Source organism: Corvus hawaiiensis, chromosome 5 (assembly GCF_020740725.1).
Source record: "Corvus hawaiiensis isolate bCorHaw1 chromosome 5, bCorHaw1.pri.cur, whole genome shotgun sequence".
NCBI lineage: Eukaryota > Metazoa > Chordata > Aves > Passeriformes > Corvidae > Corvus > Corvus hawaiiensis.
In genome coordinates, this window is record NC_063217.1 from 47,025,308 (window position 1) to 47,041,347 (window position 16,040).

A 16,040-nucleotide genomic window follows, 5' to 3' on the forward strand; every position below is an offset into this window, starting at 1 on the left:
TGCTGTTTCCCCTTGTGCAAAAGTTCAGGCCCAAGAAGGCATTTTTCATGTACAAGTATATAACCAGTCCTGGTCACTTAGCCACCCAGAGCCACTGTAGCTTTCCCACCCAGTCTTTACATCTGTATTTTACTTCCACCACCACAACACGTGGTCAGGACAAACACTGTGTGAATGGTCTGACCTCACTGAAGGCACCTCTACAAACACACACAATCAACAATAACATGGAAGGCCATAATTATATCTTTAATATTATTCCTTTGCTGATAATGATCTCCCAAAATCAGAGAAATTATCCATTATTCCCAAGAAGAGTGAAAAATAACAAATGCTTAACTTGAAGCCTCTCAGTGGAACAACTGTACTAAAAAAGATTACACATTTTTAACCACTACAGTACTGTGATGAAACTGAACCCATGAGAATTCATCCCCAACTGATCTCTTTTAAGAAGGTTGCATCCTAGTGCAACCTGGAGTATTAACAAAGCAAAAGCTTGGGCCAGATGAAGCCTGAATACAGTAGAGTTGCCTTATCAAGTTATCTCAATTCATTTCCTGCACCGGGAGCACCACAGTTGATTACAGTGAATCATGACAGCATGGACTGCTAAAAAGCAAGCATTGTAATTTGATTGTTGATCTGGTATCTATTCATTCTCTTTTGTGTCCCTCACAGGGAGAAAAATAAGAGGTAATAGCAAATCAAAACAAAGAAAGCTTTAAATACCAGACTAGCATATTACCTTGTCTTCTGTGTTTTGTTAGTATTTTAAGAAAGAATTGACAGATTTGACAAGATGGGTACCAGAAGAATTTGAAATAATGCCAAAGCTACAGGATATAATCAAGACAGACTGTACAGCCAGCTCCTGCAGAAGAAAGCCCTGTGTGCAGGTGGGCTGCATACTAAAACTCAGAAGGGCAGGCAGTCTCTGGAAGTTTTATCCCTGATTTTACAGGAACAGAGATCGATGATCCATGTTGAGAATCTCTACAAACAAACAAACAAACAAAAGCTTCTCCTTTCACCTTACCTTTCATTGTTAGGCAACCCACCCACCCACTCTTTCTTCTCCCCCAGACCCTGATTATCTCCATTAACCTCGCATACAGGCCGGTTGAAGTTGTGGCTGACAGCAGGTCTTTGTCATGCGAAGCATGAAGCTGCCGCAGTGCATCTGAAAAATGGCAGGCTTCTTCACAGCACATTGCCTCAGGAGGCTAGGTCCACTAAGAATATCATCCGACATCAGTTTTAATTTAGCTTCTATTTATGACTACTTTGTTTGATAAACTAATTTAGTTTACTGTGCAAACAAAACCACAAGTCTGGGAAGGTGAAGAGATTCATAAGATCGTTTCAGGAGAGGCCTTCAACCACTAGTGACTGGGACTGTGACAATCTCAAATCATATCTCCGTGATTCTGCTTAAGTCTAGGCTTATTCTTTACACAATTCTTTGAGTGAGGGTAAGATGACAGACATACAGTAAATAGAGCTAGTAAATAGAGACAGTAAATAGAGATAGTAAATAGAGATAGATTAATAGTAAAGAGAAATTGATTAATAGTAAATAGTGATAAATCCAGTTGTCTTACACTCTAGCAGCAGCAGGACCCTGATTCAAGAAGGCACGTGGGCACAATTAGGTGCTCTTTCTCCACATTTCTGTATTGTATTAGCTGGTTTCCTTGCAGGTTCCTTGTCACAACCACATTTCCCATTCAGTAAAGAAGAGGTGGTCTCAGGCATTTTTACCTACTTGTTCAGCACCTCTTCTCTTCCCTGTGATCCTTTTTCTACAACAGCCACTCACCACACACCCATATTCACCTCTTCCTCATTAGTCTCTGCCTAGGCTGTCTTTTTCCAAGTAGTTCCTACTCTGCACCAGTCTTGATAGTCAGAGTCCCCTTTCACAGCTTTCTCCCCAGGCTCTGTACCTGATGAATGTTTTCTAGAGCCCCATGTCTGCTCCAATGCTCTTCAGCTTTGGAGCAGACAAGTTTTTGCCCGAGCAAAGACTAAGATTGAAGAATCCCCTATCCTGTGTTCTGGAAGGAGCCCAGCCAGAAACCTGGGTCCCCATAGCATTCAGCGCAGAGACATGGGAAAAGTGGGAAAAAAGTGGAAAAGTTAAGCAAAATAGCAAAATTTCTCGAGGCATTTCTGCCCCTGCAGCATGGCACTTAAAACTGAAGTCAGTGGTAGGTGTCAAAAATTTGTTACTGCTACCTGCAGGAGATGTTTCCCTGATATCCACACGAATGCTGCATCCCTCCTGATTTCAGTAAGATCCCTCGGAGCCTTTCTCTGAGCAATCACTTGGTAGAGTGTCAACAGATACTTTAGCTTCACATCATCCATAAAGCAGTCCAAACACCAGAGGCCAAAGAAAGCTGCACCCCTTTTTCTATAAGCAATGGTGTTTAAGCAGTTTTTAAGCACTCTCAACAATTTGCATTCCTTTTTTGCAAAAATAGGACAATTCCACCTGACAGATGGTAGGTTCAGAAGAGCAACAAGTTTTTCAAAATTAAAAGGAAAAACTACAGGAAAGGATTTGGAGAAGCAGAAGAAAACATTTCATAACCTCTACAGACAGGAACCTATAGTAGCAAGTGAGAACTTCCATCTCACTTCTCATTCAAAGGACTTTTAAATGTTTCTGTGTATTGTAAATATCTCCTTCATGTCATCCCCTTAACACTGCAGGTTTAACTACAGCAGGTTTATACATTACAGATACAAACCATGGCTGATGAAATTCTGCTGAAATACAGTACAGCAAAACTGAAAAATTCAGTGGAGTTTCTCAGGCTTGATACGCCCCTAATTAAAACCTGGCGTGAGAACAATCTCTTACTGTAACCCCCAGATTCAACTGCAGTATTTTTTTACTACAGTGTATACTTTCCATGTAGAAATCCAGATCTCTAATCCTCACTTTACTGTTTCACATCTGACATTCTAATTTATGCCAGTGCAAGACAGGTTTACTGCACTAGCAAATCAAAGTAGTTATTTTACTCTAGTTTAGATGAACCAAGGAAGCTCCCAGTAATGAAATATTAGGTGTTCATCATTTCAGTGTTAGTGTTGCAACCTCCAAATCTGACCTTACAGCATCTGAGGAGAGACAATTAGCATAGCTCACTATGTAAATATTCCAAAGTCATCATCCTTTCCAACCAACATAAAAAATTAGGATTGCAGATGCAACTCGGAAATGTTATTTGCAAGAGCAGATTTGCGTATTTTATTATTTGTATTATCTGCATAGTTTCTGTTAGTACACTGACACCTGGGCAAGACATGCACATCACATCTTTTCTGAAATAATTTCTATATCTGCTCTTAGAGATAATGGTTTACAAGGAGAGCTGGTTGGAATACTTTTTGCTAAGACAAATATTTTTCCAGGAACTCTTTTCAAAATACACATCATATTCCAGATGCCTCAATGAAATTTTCTTTTCCCTTTGACAAAGAAAGACCTCTCAGATCTAGGGTCACCTTTTCTCTTCTTATTAGAAAGACCTGTAAGTTGAAGGTACAGCTATTGATGCTAAGTACTACCATGAAAACATTCAGAAGTTCCTGGTTTTCAAAACAAGCACAAATTCTCAAACTTCTTTTGAAACTCTGTAAGCTGTTGTGAAACCAGTCTGCTCCACTGCAGTGATCTTTTCCAAACCTTGAACAAGCCTTCTGTTTTCTTGTTGTCAGAGACTGAAAATAGTTCATGCCTCAAACATTGATATAAAGTTTTGCTCATTATAAAGAAGCTACAACCGAAGAAGCCTCCCTGAAGAGTGGGACTTTGAAGTGAAAGTCAAACTGCTGGTTAGATAAAGGGAGATGCATTGGTCAGTCATCTCAGGCTGAGGGAAAGTTATGCATCCACAAAAGGCCAAAGCCACCAGCTGCAGCTATCCCCGGTTGAGTTTGGGGTGGGGGGAGAGCACAGCTCACAGAAGCCAGGTTTACACAGACTCCCCACAACCGAGGGGGGAGGAGGAGGTTTTGGGCGCATGGTGCAGCCTCTGGTGAGAGGTAATAAACACCCATCCTCTGATTACACAAACTGGCCCAGCTGTGGAACCCCCAGCCCCACAGGGCACATCCACAGGACATTTACATGAGAGGCTTGGCCCCACAGGACTTCACATGATGCAACAGACCCAGAGTCTGCTGTGAGAGACTGCCCTGGACATGCCCACCTGGCCTGAGCATGTACACCCATGGGACTCTGTGCCTTCTGGGGGGACCTTCACCACCAAGAGACCAGCTGGAGAGGATCAATGAACATCTTTGGGATCCACAGAGTGGTGATATTTTCCTTTTTCTGTCCCTGTCACTCTTTCTGTCCCCCCCACCTATCTTCTACGTCCGTATTTCTTTCTGTCTTTCTTTCATTCTTTTCTTCTTTCTTTCCATCTCTCTCTCATATTTACCATCAAATAAACCCCTTACTATTGTCACTGGCATATGGTCTCGTTTGCACCTTAATTTGGGCAGAGGCATTTCTAAGAACCTTAAAACTGGATCATAACAGTTGTACATCCACAGCTGCACAGGGGACAGAGGAGAGAAATGCACAACAGCTCAATATTTCATACCCAAAGCGAAAAATTAGAACTTAAGTTAACTCTGAATTTTTCTTCTATAAAAGTGATATAATACCCCTATAACCCTTTAGAACATTTCTGGCAAACCTGTGTTCTTAAGAATGTTTTTTAATGTAGTAATGATGTATAAAGGAGTTACCCAGTATTGGGTGCTAAATACATGAGAGGATCTGACTATAGTTTCCAAGAGTATCTCTGAATCCAGTAAATTAAATCAATACTTAATGCCTGTGAACTTTGATTGTCCCTTTGGTGTGAATCAAAAGAACTTTTGGCCTCCTGATTAAGCAGACAGGCTATGAAAAATGGGTATCAGTTGAGATTCGCTCTGTCCCTCCATGTACTCTTTTACTGGCAGAGATACTAGAACATGTGGTACTTGAAATTCACTTCTTTATTTTCCATATTAAACCACAACTGGTGTGAGGCAAATCCATAAATCTGCCAAATGAATCAATCCAGCATTTGCAGAATATAAAGCAAACCTGACAAATAAAGCTGGCAGAGTGAAAGCAGAGACACACTCAGAGCATGTGGCAAAGCTCCTACTGGTGAGAGCAGAGGCAGAACACACCCAAGACTACCTGCAGAATTGATGCAAAGCAGAAAGCAACTTCTTAGGATGGGATTTTTCAAGGAGTCTAACATGTCAGGCATCCCAATCCCACTGTAATTCAGCTTATCAGAAGGTTCAAGCTGTTCCCTGAACAGCTGGGACCCAAATTTTCCATTACAGTTTTATGACTTGTTCCAGCAGAGCTCTAAACTTTCTCTGACACCGGCTGGAACTCACATTGCACTGTATAACAGCAGTGATACTAACAAATATTTGCTAATACTTGCCAATATTTGCTCTTACTGCTTCGTTAGTCTCCTTACTCTAAGCATCCATTTTTGATTACTGCTGCCACACTTGGGCTGATGACTGAAATTAACAGTCCGCCCGTCATCACTGGGCTTCCCACAGATCTTGCAGAAAGTGCAGAGAAAGGCAAAGTTGTTCTGGTTGTCTGGAAAAAATTGCAGGCATTATCACTAAGTTTAAAGACACCTATCATTGGAAAATGCCAGCTACAAATTAATTTCCATGTTGCTCCTTTCTGATGAATAGGCAGTGGTTTGGGTTTAGTGCACTTGCTTGTCCCTCAAACCATCAAGTAACATATCTCCTTGCCAGTCAGTGTCCTTTTTCCCACTTGGCAAATACTGGTTTGCTCACCACTGCATCTCCTTCTGTGCAAGAAGCTGGCATGCAACTGCTTGGTTTTGATTTCTTCCTTATTTTTGTTAGCATAGTCTATGGCAGCTCAGCTTTGGGAGCCTGGTTAAAGTCCTTCCAGTGACCTTCTCTCCTGACACCTCACTTGTCCAGCAGCAGCATAAAAGCTGTCCCATACACAGGCAGGTTTTAAATACCCATTCAGTGGAAGGAGGGTATGGCTGAGCACAGTTCTGATGGTAGTCAACACGGTAACATTTTGGTTCAGAAGAAGGAATCTAGCAATTCAGAAGTCCATTTTTGGCTACCATACTACAGCACTCTACCACAACACAATTGTTTCCTGGAGATACGCTTGCCTCCACTCTCAGCAGCAACCTGGCTGGGCTATAGTTTCTGTTAAGAATGGATTCGATATGAGAAAGTAAACTGCATCTTTTTCAATACAATCAAGGATTGAGCTTCAGCCCTTCAGTTCCAAGAGCTGCCTTTGCTGTTGAAAGCAACAAAGATCAGAAATAGACTCTACTCTCACATCTTGAAATCCCAAAGGATTATGTCAGAAACAGCAGGTGATCTCCAGTCCTGCTCTATCCTCTGCACAGATAGAAAAGGACTTAAAAGAAAGAAATTGAAATTTCCTCCCTATGCTTTTTTTTTCCCTCCACTGCTTTTCGGTTCTAAAAAATGTGAATAAAATAAGATAGATAAGGGGATTTGACACCCTTCAAGTCACAAAAACATACCAAAAAAATAGGGAGAGGGGCTGGTTTACATAAAGAAACCAATACATAACCACCAAACCAACAAAATCAGCAAACAATAAATTGTTTTTGCCTTTTGGCTATTTTCTGATTTCATTTGAGATACAATAAAGCACTGGAACAGCTTGCTCAGAGCAGTCGGGAATCTGCCCTTGTGCTGAAAAGAGTCCTGAGAAACCTGGTCTAAAGGTGCTGTTGGCCCTGCTCAGGGTGGGTGGCTGGATTAAACCACCTCCTGAGTACCTCTGGTACATCTGCAATAGTGCCACTGCTGTTGCACATTCTGTATTTATTTAAGCAAGATAACTTAAAAGAGTTGTTATTTTTGTTTAATATTTTTAAGCAGGAGTATCACCAATATAAAGTAGGATCTCAAAGCAAATCCTGAAACTCTCCTGGTTTGACCTCCACCTCATTCAGAGCTGATGAGAAACCACCATAGAGAGCTGCATTACAGATGTACTCGTACTACTTTAGCCACAGCATCCTGTATGGGCTGGACAACTCTCTTAATTCCTCCAAGTGTAAATCACTCTTCAAACTAATGGTCTAGAGAAATTATAGCAGGAGAATGTTATTACCTTGCAGTGTTAAGATATTACCATTTAAGATATTTGAGCAACAGGAGCCTCTGATTTATCTATGGAGAAACTGCCTGCACAAATGCTAAGCTGAAAGAGATGTATATTCATACGATTTCAGAGTTCATTTCTGCACTAGAGAGGAAAAAACACTGAGGTATCCTGCAAGGAAGTCAATACATCACTGCAGACAACAAGTAAACCTTGACTGCAGTCTCCATCTCTCTTCCTTGGACTCAGTCAATGAGTAGGATGACCAGACACTGCAGATAGGCCATGACAGTAAAGGAGCTCACAAGTCTTCCAAAAAATGTACAAACCTCATTTGCTAGGCCAGCACAATATTCACAGCTATCAAACTCAGCACCAGAGAGGGTGTTCTGTCCCTACCACATCCATATGGGGCACCCTTGGACTTGGAGAAGCGTCATTCTTTCCTCTGGCTATATCCCCAGGTCTGTGTCCAACCCACTTCAGATCAGGGCCAAATTCTTTCCTGCCTTTTCCTGAACTCATTACTTTAAAAGATATCCACATCCATCAGCTTCTTATCCACACTGTCTTTCCTCTCTTCTAATATGCAGAGAGAACAGCCCTAGATCTAAGAAGTACTTTTCTGGGCTTCTCTAGATCTCAGCCCTGCTCCCAGCCCTATAAAACATACCTGTTGACAAAGCAAGCATTAATTCAGTGAATTGCTCTTTGCCATGCATGACTTGTTCTGTTCACTATTATCTTACCTTTACCTCAATTTATTCCCTCCACCAATAACTCCTTTCCCAAGTCAAAATTAAGTTTTTTCAACTGTTTTAGCCCAGGCTTCTGAAAAGCTCTCAGCACCCATGACTCCAATTTCAAAAGTGTAATTCACCTTTAACTGCATGCATGAAAAGCTCAAACTTTTCAGACATGCCCAGCACAGCAAACAGAGGCAGGAATACATTTCAGAATTAGTGGCTAACCAGGAGCTGCAGGAGCAGACCTCTGAAAAAACCTTCTCTTTGACACCATCCATGTTTAAATGGCAATATTGACACAATTGTCTCACTCTTCTCTGAGTGTTCCATTTCTGGTCCTTTATTACCAGTTTCAAGAATAATCTTCTGCCTTATGTGGCAGGGGAAGGAGGGCAGGCAGAAATCAACGTTTCTATTGAATGGAAAATTCTAGTAATTCAATCTTTTTTTCTTCCGTGTAAGAGAAAATAGAAGAGCTTACAAGAAAGCATTAGCTTCTTTTTTTTTTCCAGAATGAGAGAGTTCAGGAAAAAAAGCTGTTTCATTTTTATTAAACAGTTTCTCAATTGAAATGATTTGTTTTACCTTGCTGCCTGAAGAAGTTGCATTCCCTTTTGCTGAGCCAAATACACACCAGTCATGTTAATCCTGTTCCACCAGGCCTGCCTGAGACACAGCAGACTCACTGCTCCCTCTTTCAGCAGGAGCACATGGCAATGCCTCATGCCACTTCAGATTCCACAGGACTGGGATGATGCATCATCTCCTCATATCCCACACAGTTCTTGATACAGAAAACTTCCAAACTACTTGGGAAAGCAGTTGCACAGAAAACAGATCCATGCTGACTGGCCTTCTTAATCAGTACAAACCCCTTTTCATTTAAACAAAATTAAACATTGTAACCTCTGTTTAACTTGGTTTCACAACCTATTTAAGTCTTTCTTTAATATATCACAACATATATTGCTGTAAAATCACTTGCTTCTTGGCTTTGTTACAAAAGCAGGTAGAGTAGCAAGCTAAACGTGTCTTCAAATCACAGTTAGACCTCATTCCACACTGTTGAGCCTCAGCAGAGCTGATCTTCACCTGATATATCCCTTCTGAGTCCACATTTCCAAGCTCATCTGTCTTGCCACACAATAACAATGTCAAGTCGCTCAGATCCTTGCAAAGCACTACTTCACACAGCTCCCAGCACCCTGAATTTGATTTACTCTCCATCTCAAGGACCTTAGCCTCCCCACTTCACCATTTGCTTGTAGAAACATTTCAGACTTCAAAGTAAAACTTCTATTTCTGTGGAAAACGATCTCCTCAGTAAGCAAGGAGGAGGCAAAAAAAGAAGCGAAAATACATCTCTTTACATTATGTACAATTGTGCTGAGTTTGATAGCCATGAATATTGTGCTGGCCTAGCAAATGAGGTTTGTACATTTTTGGGGAGACTTGTGAGCTGTCACCAAATTTTGCTGGCACCAAACATTTTAGGCAGAACATGAAAGCGTGTGGTGTTTTCAGCAGTTTGTCACAAACTGTGTTACCAAATACCCAGCAGTCATAGCATAGTCATGCTTTTTGTTGAGAAATCAACCTTGCCCTGAAAGAAATGCCATCGTTCTCTACATTTATCCTGCTGTGCCACAGGGCAGCTCCCAGAATTACCAATCTGTGTACCTGTGGAGTAACCATTCCCCTGCTGAGAAGTGTTGCTATTTTTCCTCCCATCAATGGGACTGTAGAGCCAATTGGAATCTCCCAACCTGGAGAGACCATTGAGCTCCTGAAAGTGGAGACAGAAAATAAGGAGAAAAAGTAAACAATTGTTCTCCTTGGAGTTCTGGTACCAGCCCAAAACTTCTCTGCTCAGGTTTGGAGATAACAGAATGAATAAAGTCCTGCAGGAAGAGCGTTCTCTTATTTTATGTTCTTGCCCACTTGCTTGCTTCTCTATCATTAAATAATGGCAAGAAATCAGACAGCTTGTTTTCCTTTCCCTAGATGCACATATTTTTTGGCATAGCATTTCAGCTCTACAAGTGCTTTCATGATCCATCTCCAGCCTGATTCTGCAGTTAGTGGTGTTTGTACAATAAAGTTGCCCAAATGCAAACTTTGGAGCACTTTAATCGCAAAGATACTAAGTTTTCCATCATCTGACAACTTCTATTAAATCTTTCACAGAACTCATTTTCCTGACTCAGGGCAACCACAAACTACAGTATTTAAGTTGTAAATTACGGCCTTTTATACTACTTAAAAGCCCAAATCACCCAATTGCTAAAGAGATTAAGTATTTAAAAATCATTTTTCTCTCCAACCTTTCCCATTAGGATTAGCTGAAAATGAACTAGCACCCAGTGGATGTGTTTCCTCTATCATTAAAATGTGAGATCAATACAATGAAGATGAATATCAGCAGTACTGAGTCACCCATTTTGTGTCTCCTGGTTAACTGCTCCAAGCACAAAATGCAAATGTTTCCATTGCTTGCTACACAGGCCTTAACAACTCAAAGCCCACCTGAATGCGGTATGTAAAATGCACTTGAATACAGTACCACGTTCTGCCTGTGTAAAATTGAGTGGCCCAGGACAGGCAAATAAAACTGTGCAGAACAAGGGTGAATATAACACCATGTAAGACCATGATTAAGGACAGAAAAATAAAACCCTTTTTTCTCCTCCCCTTTCTGTCCCTCTAAGCATTATTATTACTTTTTTTTTTTAAATTAGGAAAAAATAGTAGAGGGGGAAAGAAGCAAAAACATGACAAATCAGGACAGATAACTTTTCTCTTTTCAGATAATTTTTCCCTTTTCACAGCTTGAAGTTTGGGGGAGAAAAAGTGGTTAACTTTTTCTAGCCCTTCCTTGTTAGAAATGATCCTGTAACTTGATTCATATTTGCACATGATATGTAACAAGCATAGCAAGAAGAAATTGTTGACCTTGTAAAATCATAACCTCTAAAAGCAATTGGCAGACATTTTTCTTGAGCTAGGCAGGCCCATCTTAGTACAAGTTTCACATGGTTAAGAACAGCAAAAAGCATAGGACTGGTCAGAGCAAGGCTATGCCTACAGCCATAGATGCTCTTGTACTGAAGCCATCCCCCACTCATCACCTTAGGCATCAATTAACAAGCAGGTATGGTATCTTCCTCATGGTCTGTGGCTGACAGACAACTTCTGGTGGTCTCCAGGACTTCGAGCCAAATGTTGTTTTTATGTATTTAGCATGTTTCAGTCAACTTATTTTCAATAAAGCTCAAGAATGCCCACCAAACAGTGAAAGCTTTCATCATCAATAAATGGCAACCACTATATCATGTGGCAATTGACACTGCAGATAAATTTCGATGAAGAGCCATCTCCTCTTGCTTTCAGCTGAGGTCTCTCTGGCTTCCCCAGAGATGCTGCCTGGGGTTGTACTTTAGCACTAGAACTGGAATAGTGGGGAACTGGAGTGAAACATGGCTGAGGAACATGGGTAGCTTCAGTACTTCAGCTTCAACATCAGCTACATGATTTCTGCTAGTGTAAAATCACTAAGACACACATCGTGCTGGAGGTGTAAGTTGAGTGGTGAGATACATATTTTTTAGATGGGGGACTGGGATGCTGACAGCACTCTAATTTGATCTCTTGGCCAACGGCAGCAGCAATGAATTTAATTTGCATGGTAAAAGAGATAATGGTCCAAACACAGATCCTGCAGCCCATGGGCATCCACAGTGGAGCAGAACACCCAGTGTAAGGATCCCCTCACCAGAGAAGGCGAATGCCTGCAGGAGACTGTGGTCCTGTGAGAAGCCCACAGTGGAGCAGGACCTGTGGCCCCCCTGGAGAGAGGAGCCCAGTCTGGAGGGGAGGACTGGTGACCCCACCAGGGACCCATGCTGGAGCAGCCTGTTCCTGAGGGACTGCACCCCAGGAACGGACCCATACTGGAGCAGTTCGTGAAGAACTGCAGCCTGTGGGAAGGATTCACATTGGAGAAGTTCCCATAGGACTGTCTCCCAACGGGAGGGACCCCATGCTGGAGCACAGAATGTGTGAGGAGTCCTCCCCCTGAAGAGGAAGAAGCACCAATGACAGCACGTGAGAAACTGAAGCCTCCATTCCTATCTCCCTGTATCACTGAGGGGAGAAGGAGGTAGAGAAAAATCAGGAGCAAAGATGAGCCTGGGAAGAAGGGAGGGGTGAGGGGGTAGATGTTTTAAGATTTAGTTTTTATTTGTCATGATCTTACTCTAATTTGATTGTTAATAAATTTTTCCCAAAGTCAAATTTGTTTTGCCTGTGACAGCAATTGGTGAGTTGATCTCTCCTGTCCTTATCCCAAACCACAGGCCTTTCCTTATATTTTCTCTCACCTGCCCAGGTGAGAAGGGGAGCCACAAAGGAAGACTTTAGTAAGCACCTGGTGTCTAGACAGGCTCAACCCACCACACCATGGAATAAGCTGCCGAGGTTAGCAATTATCTCAGCAGAGGTGAGCACACTGGATGCTGCTGACCTGTGGGTGTTGGTGCAGCAGGAATAGACCAACCTGGCTTTTGAACTAGTAGGATTTTCTTGTTGCTCATTATGTTCGAGTTCCACAGAAATGTGATTTCCCAGGGGTCTGGCACCTCAGTCAAGACCATGTTTCTGAACAAAAGAATGACTTTAGCATAAGTACTTCCTTATAGCAGTGACCCTGCAGGAGACAAAAGCTATGTTTCTGGTGTCAATTCATTAACAGAAGGCCTTTATGCCAAATTACAGCTACTTGAATGGATTTCCCATAGATTTTTCACCAAGTGCTGGGATCACGGCAGGAAACTTATTAGATGTGACCTCATCAGAGGGGAGGGAAAGGTGAGAAAAGGTGATAGATTCATTAAATCAATTTGGACATGCACAGCTGATATTTAGAGAGTGAATTTTCTTTACATGTTCCCTATTTTTAATAAGCCTCCTTCACAGTAGAAACCATTTTCTTCTGCCTTGCCTCCCAGGGTTTGTCTTTTAAGAACTTGCCTCAAATTGCCTAAAAGCAAAGCAATCAGCTATTTTTTTTGGTGGACCACTGACTTTTTCATACCACTCTGGTAATGAATGACTTCAAAATGGGAAGAGAGATCAAAGACTACTTCTAGCCACAGGGCTGGTGGTGTTTTGGAAGAATGTCTCAAGTATTCTCCTCTGTCTGTGTGCAGTAGGAGATGCCCTGCATAGAGATTAGCAGTGTGCTGTGTGTTGCTCCATCATTGCCCCCACTGTCAATCTCAAGAGAGAGACAGAGCCACACTCCTTTAGCACCTGGGAGATAATCACACTTTTGGTACCAGTGGGAAAACACTTTCTCTTATGTGTAACAAAACCAGGTAACTCCATGCTTTCCACCAGCTCATCTTTAGCCATGATATTTAGTGTGCTGGGGAAGATCTTGTGATTGAGCTTTTAACTGTGTCTTTTTACACCTGCCTCCTGTGCACTCTTTCAGGGGTTTGTCCACCTAGAAGGTGTCCCTGCCCATGGCAGGGGGGTGGAACTAGATGATCTGTAAGGTCCCTTCCAATCCAAACCATTATGTGGTTCTATGATTCCATGATTGTGGCTCTTTCTTGTGTTGTACTCATCTGTGTGGTCTCATCTGACTTTTACACTGAAGCTCTACAACAGCAAACAGTTTGCATGAAGAAATTTAGATTCCATTTTGTTCCCATTTGTTTTTTGAAAGCATCCTCCATGAAAGAAATATCCCAGTCTGAAATTTGCCCATGGCAATGTGTGGCAGCAGCTCTCGAAATCTTCTCTCTGAACTGACAGATCTGTCTAAATTGGTTGCATAAAGAACTAGGAACTAGGGAGCATTGAAGGAGACCTGCAGGTCACAAGCAAGTTGTAGGGCTGACCACAGTAGCTGGAAGTCCAATGGGCTGAGTGCCCCTAGTTCCAAACCTTCCTGCTAATAATGGCCCTTTCAGGGGCTTTCTAGTCTTATGGGTGGTAGAGGGTACAAAGGTTGTTGCTTTTTTTGAGTGCAGACAGCTGCAACAACACAGACATCTAGTCACACACTTTTTATGTGATAACACTGTGTTATAAAATTCAGTGCAATGTGCTCCATAACCAAAGTGAACTGAATAGAATGCATTTTATTCACACAAGGGACTGCTTTTCATCTCTCTCCCACTGCCATCTGCCCCAATGTTCTATCAAGGTTTTTTCAAAAAGACTGTGTTTTTCTTCTCCGTAACATCTCAGATTTCAGTGATTGTGCCATCATTTTAAAAGCACCCACCTTGGGAGAAGCGCTGGCTGCATTAGAAATGCAGAGCTGAGGTTCAGCAGACATGATTTCTAACGCCAGCCTTGCCATTACTTTACAAATACAAGCAAGTCATAGAGGCATGCTTGAAAAATTATGTCCCCATTGCACACAGATAAAAAACTACAAAAAACCCAGTATCTCTCCAGATGGAGGTCTTCAAAAGATTTTTTTTCAGTGGACACATTGGTTCAAGATTTAAAAACTAGTGTGCATGTGTGAGTACAGGGTAGAGGTAGAAGAGGGTGCCTTATGAAATAGAAGAAAGCTACAATTTTAATCCAGAGTTCCCAAATGAAAAACTGCCAGAATTGCATCAAAACTACTTTTTGCATGGATAAAAGGAAGTTTTCTTCTAAAACTTGCTTTTTTTTTACCTGTAAACATGCCTTCAAACAGTTCTCATGCCCCATATATCAGTGGTTGAAAAGATACAGACTGCAAGCAGCCTCTGTCCTGCAATAGGTACTGTATTTACACTGTTGCAGGCTTCTATTTGTTGATAAGTGGAGTAGGTAGGACTAAGGCTGAGGACTTCATGCTGAGTACTTGATATCAAGCTGATAGACCATTATGATCTAAATAACTAAATATATTAAAGTCCCATTACTTAACACTAATGACAACGCGAGGGCGTAATTGCTAAACAGCCTCTGTCTTCTCAGACATCAGTACCCAGCAGATTACAGGAACAGAATTTCAATAATCACTTATATTTTTCTTCTAGGCTTCAACAACATGCTACGCTTACAAAAGACAAAATGCAATTCAGTTTGGTCCCTCCAGCTCCCCATCCCTCCCAAGAGCTGTGCAGGGGGCTTCTCAGGCCCTTCCTGTTCAATTAGTTCAATTAGAGATAATAACTGAAGGTATTAATCACACATTTACAAAATCTTCCACAGTTGGAGACACCCTGCAAGTTATGTGATCCGATGCACATCCACCTGCTTATGTTGCTATGACTAGGTTGTCCTGGGTCTGAAAGGAAGATATAATCAAAACTTAAACAATGAATGGATTTTCACATTTAATAGGCTGGGCTTTCAGCCTGGCACAGTAACTTAGTTGCCAATGACCCTCCCCAACTTTCATTTTTCCTTACTTCTGTCAGAAAGAGTGGGAGAACTCATCCGCAGAACACTTAGGAGTATGCTTACCACTAAAATAAAAGACCTGGTAGAGCTGCTCTCAAGTCACACCATTCACCACCAGGTATGGTAAGCTATTTCACACAATGTGGTGTCATTCTACCAAGTTAAAACACTAGGGAACATACTTTTTCCTCATATTGGATGAATTAGAAACTTAAAATTAGAAGTTTGAGGTAGTCCACAATAGCTAGTCAGCTGCCCAATGTTGGTGACTAAAGGTCAGGAAAAGTTTTAGTTTGCAAATCTAGCCCTGGCACCAAAAGAGAGGCACAAGAACATGAAACATAATTTTAAAGGCAGTCTAAGATGTTGAAATAACAGAATTGGGTTAGATAACAGAAATAGCTGTGAACTGAATATCCAGCTCCCTTAAGTTTCTTGTAAATAAGGATTGGGACACAAGGCTAGGTATGTGATTCCAGTAGTGTAACAATGGAAGACCTCACAAGAAAAACATTTTCAGAGACATCCCCTGTTGATCTTTATTTAATGCCCATGTCTTTTAAAACTACCATTGTCAAAAAACCCAGATGTTTTCCATGTTGCAGAGCCTTAGACTGAGAGCAGACACTTTCATTTCTGAGTCATTCAACTGCTTCCATTTCCCAGTTATACAAGTGACACCACTT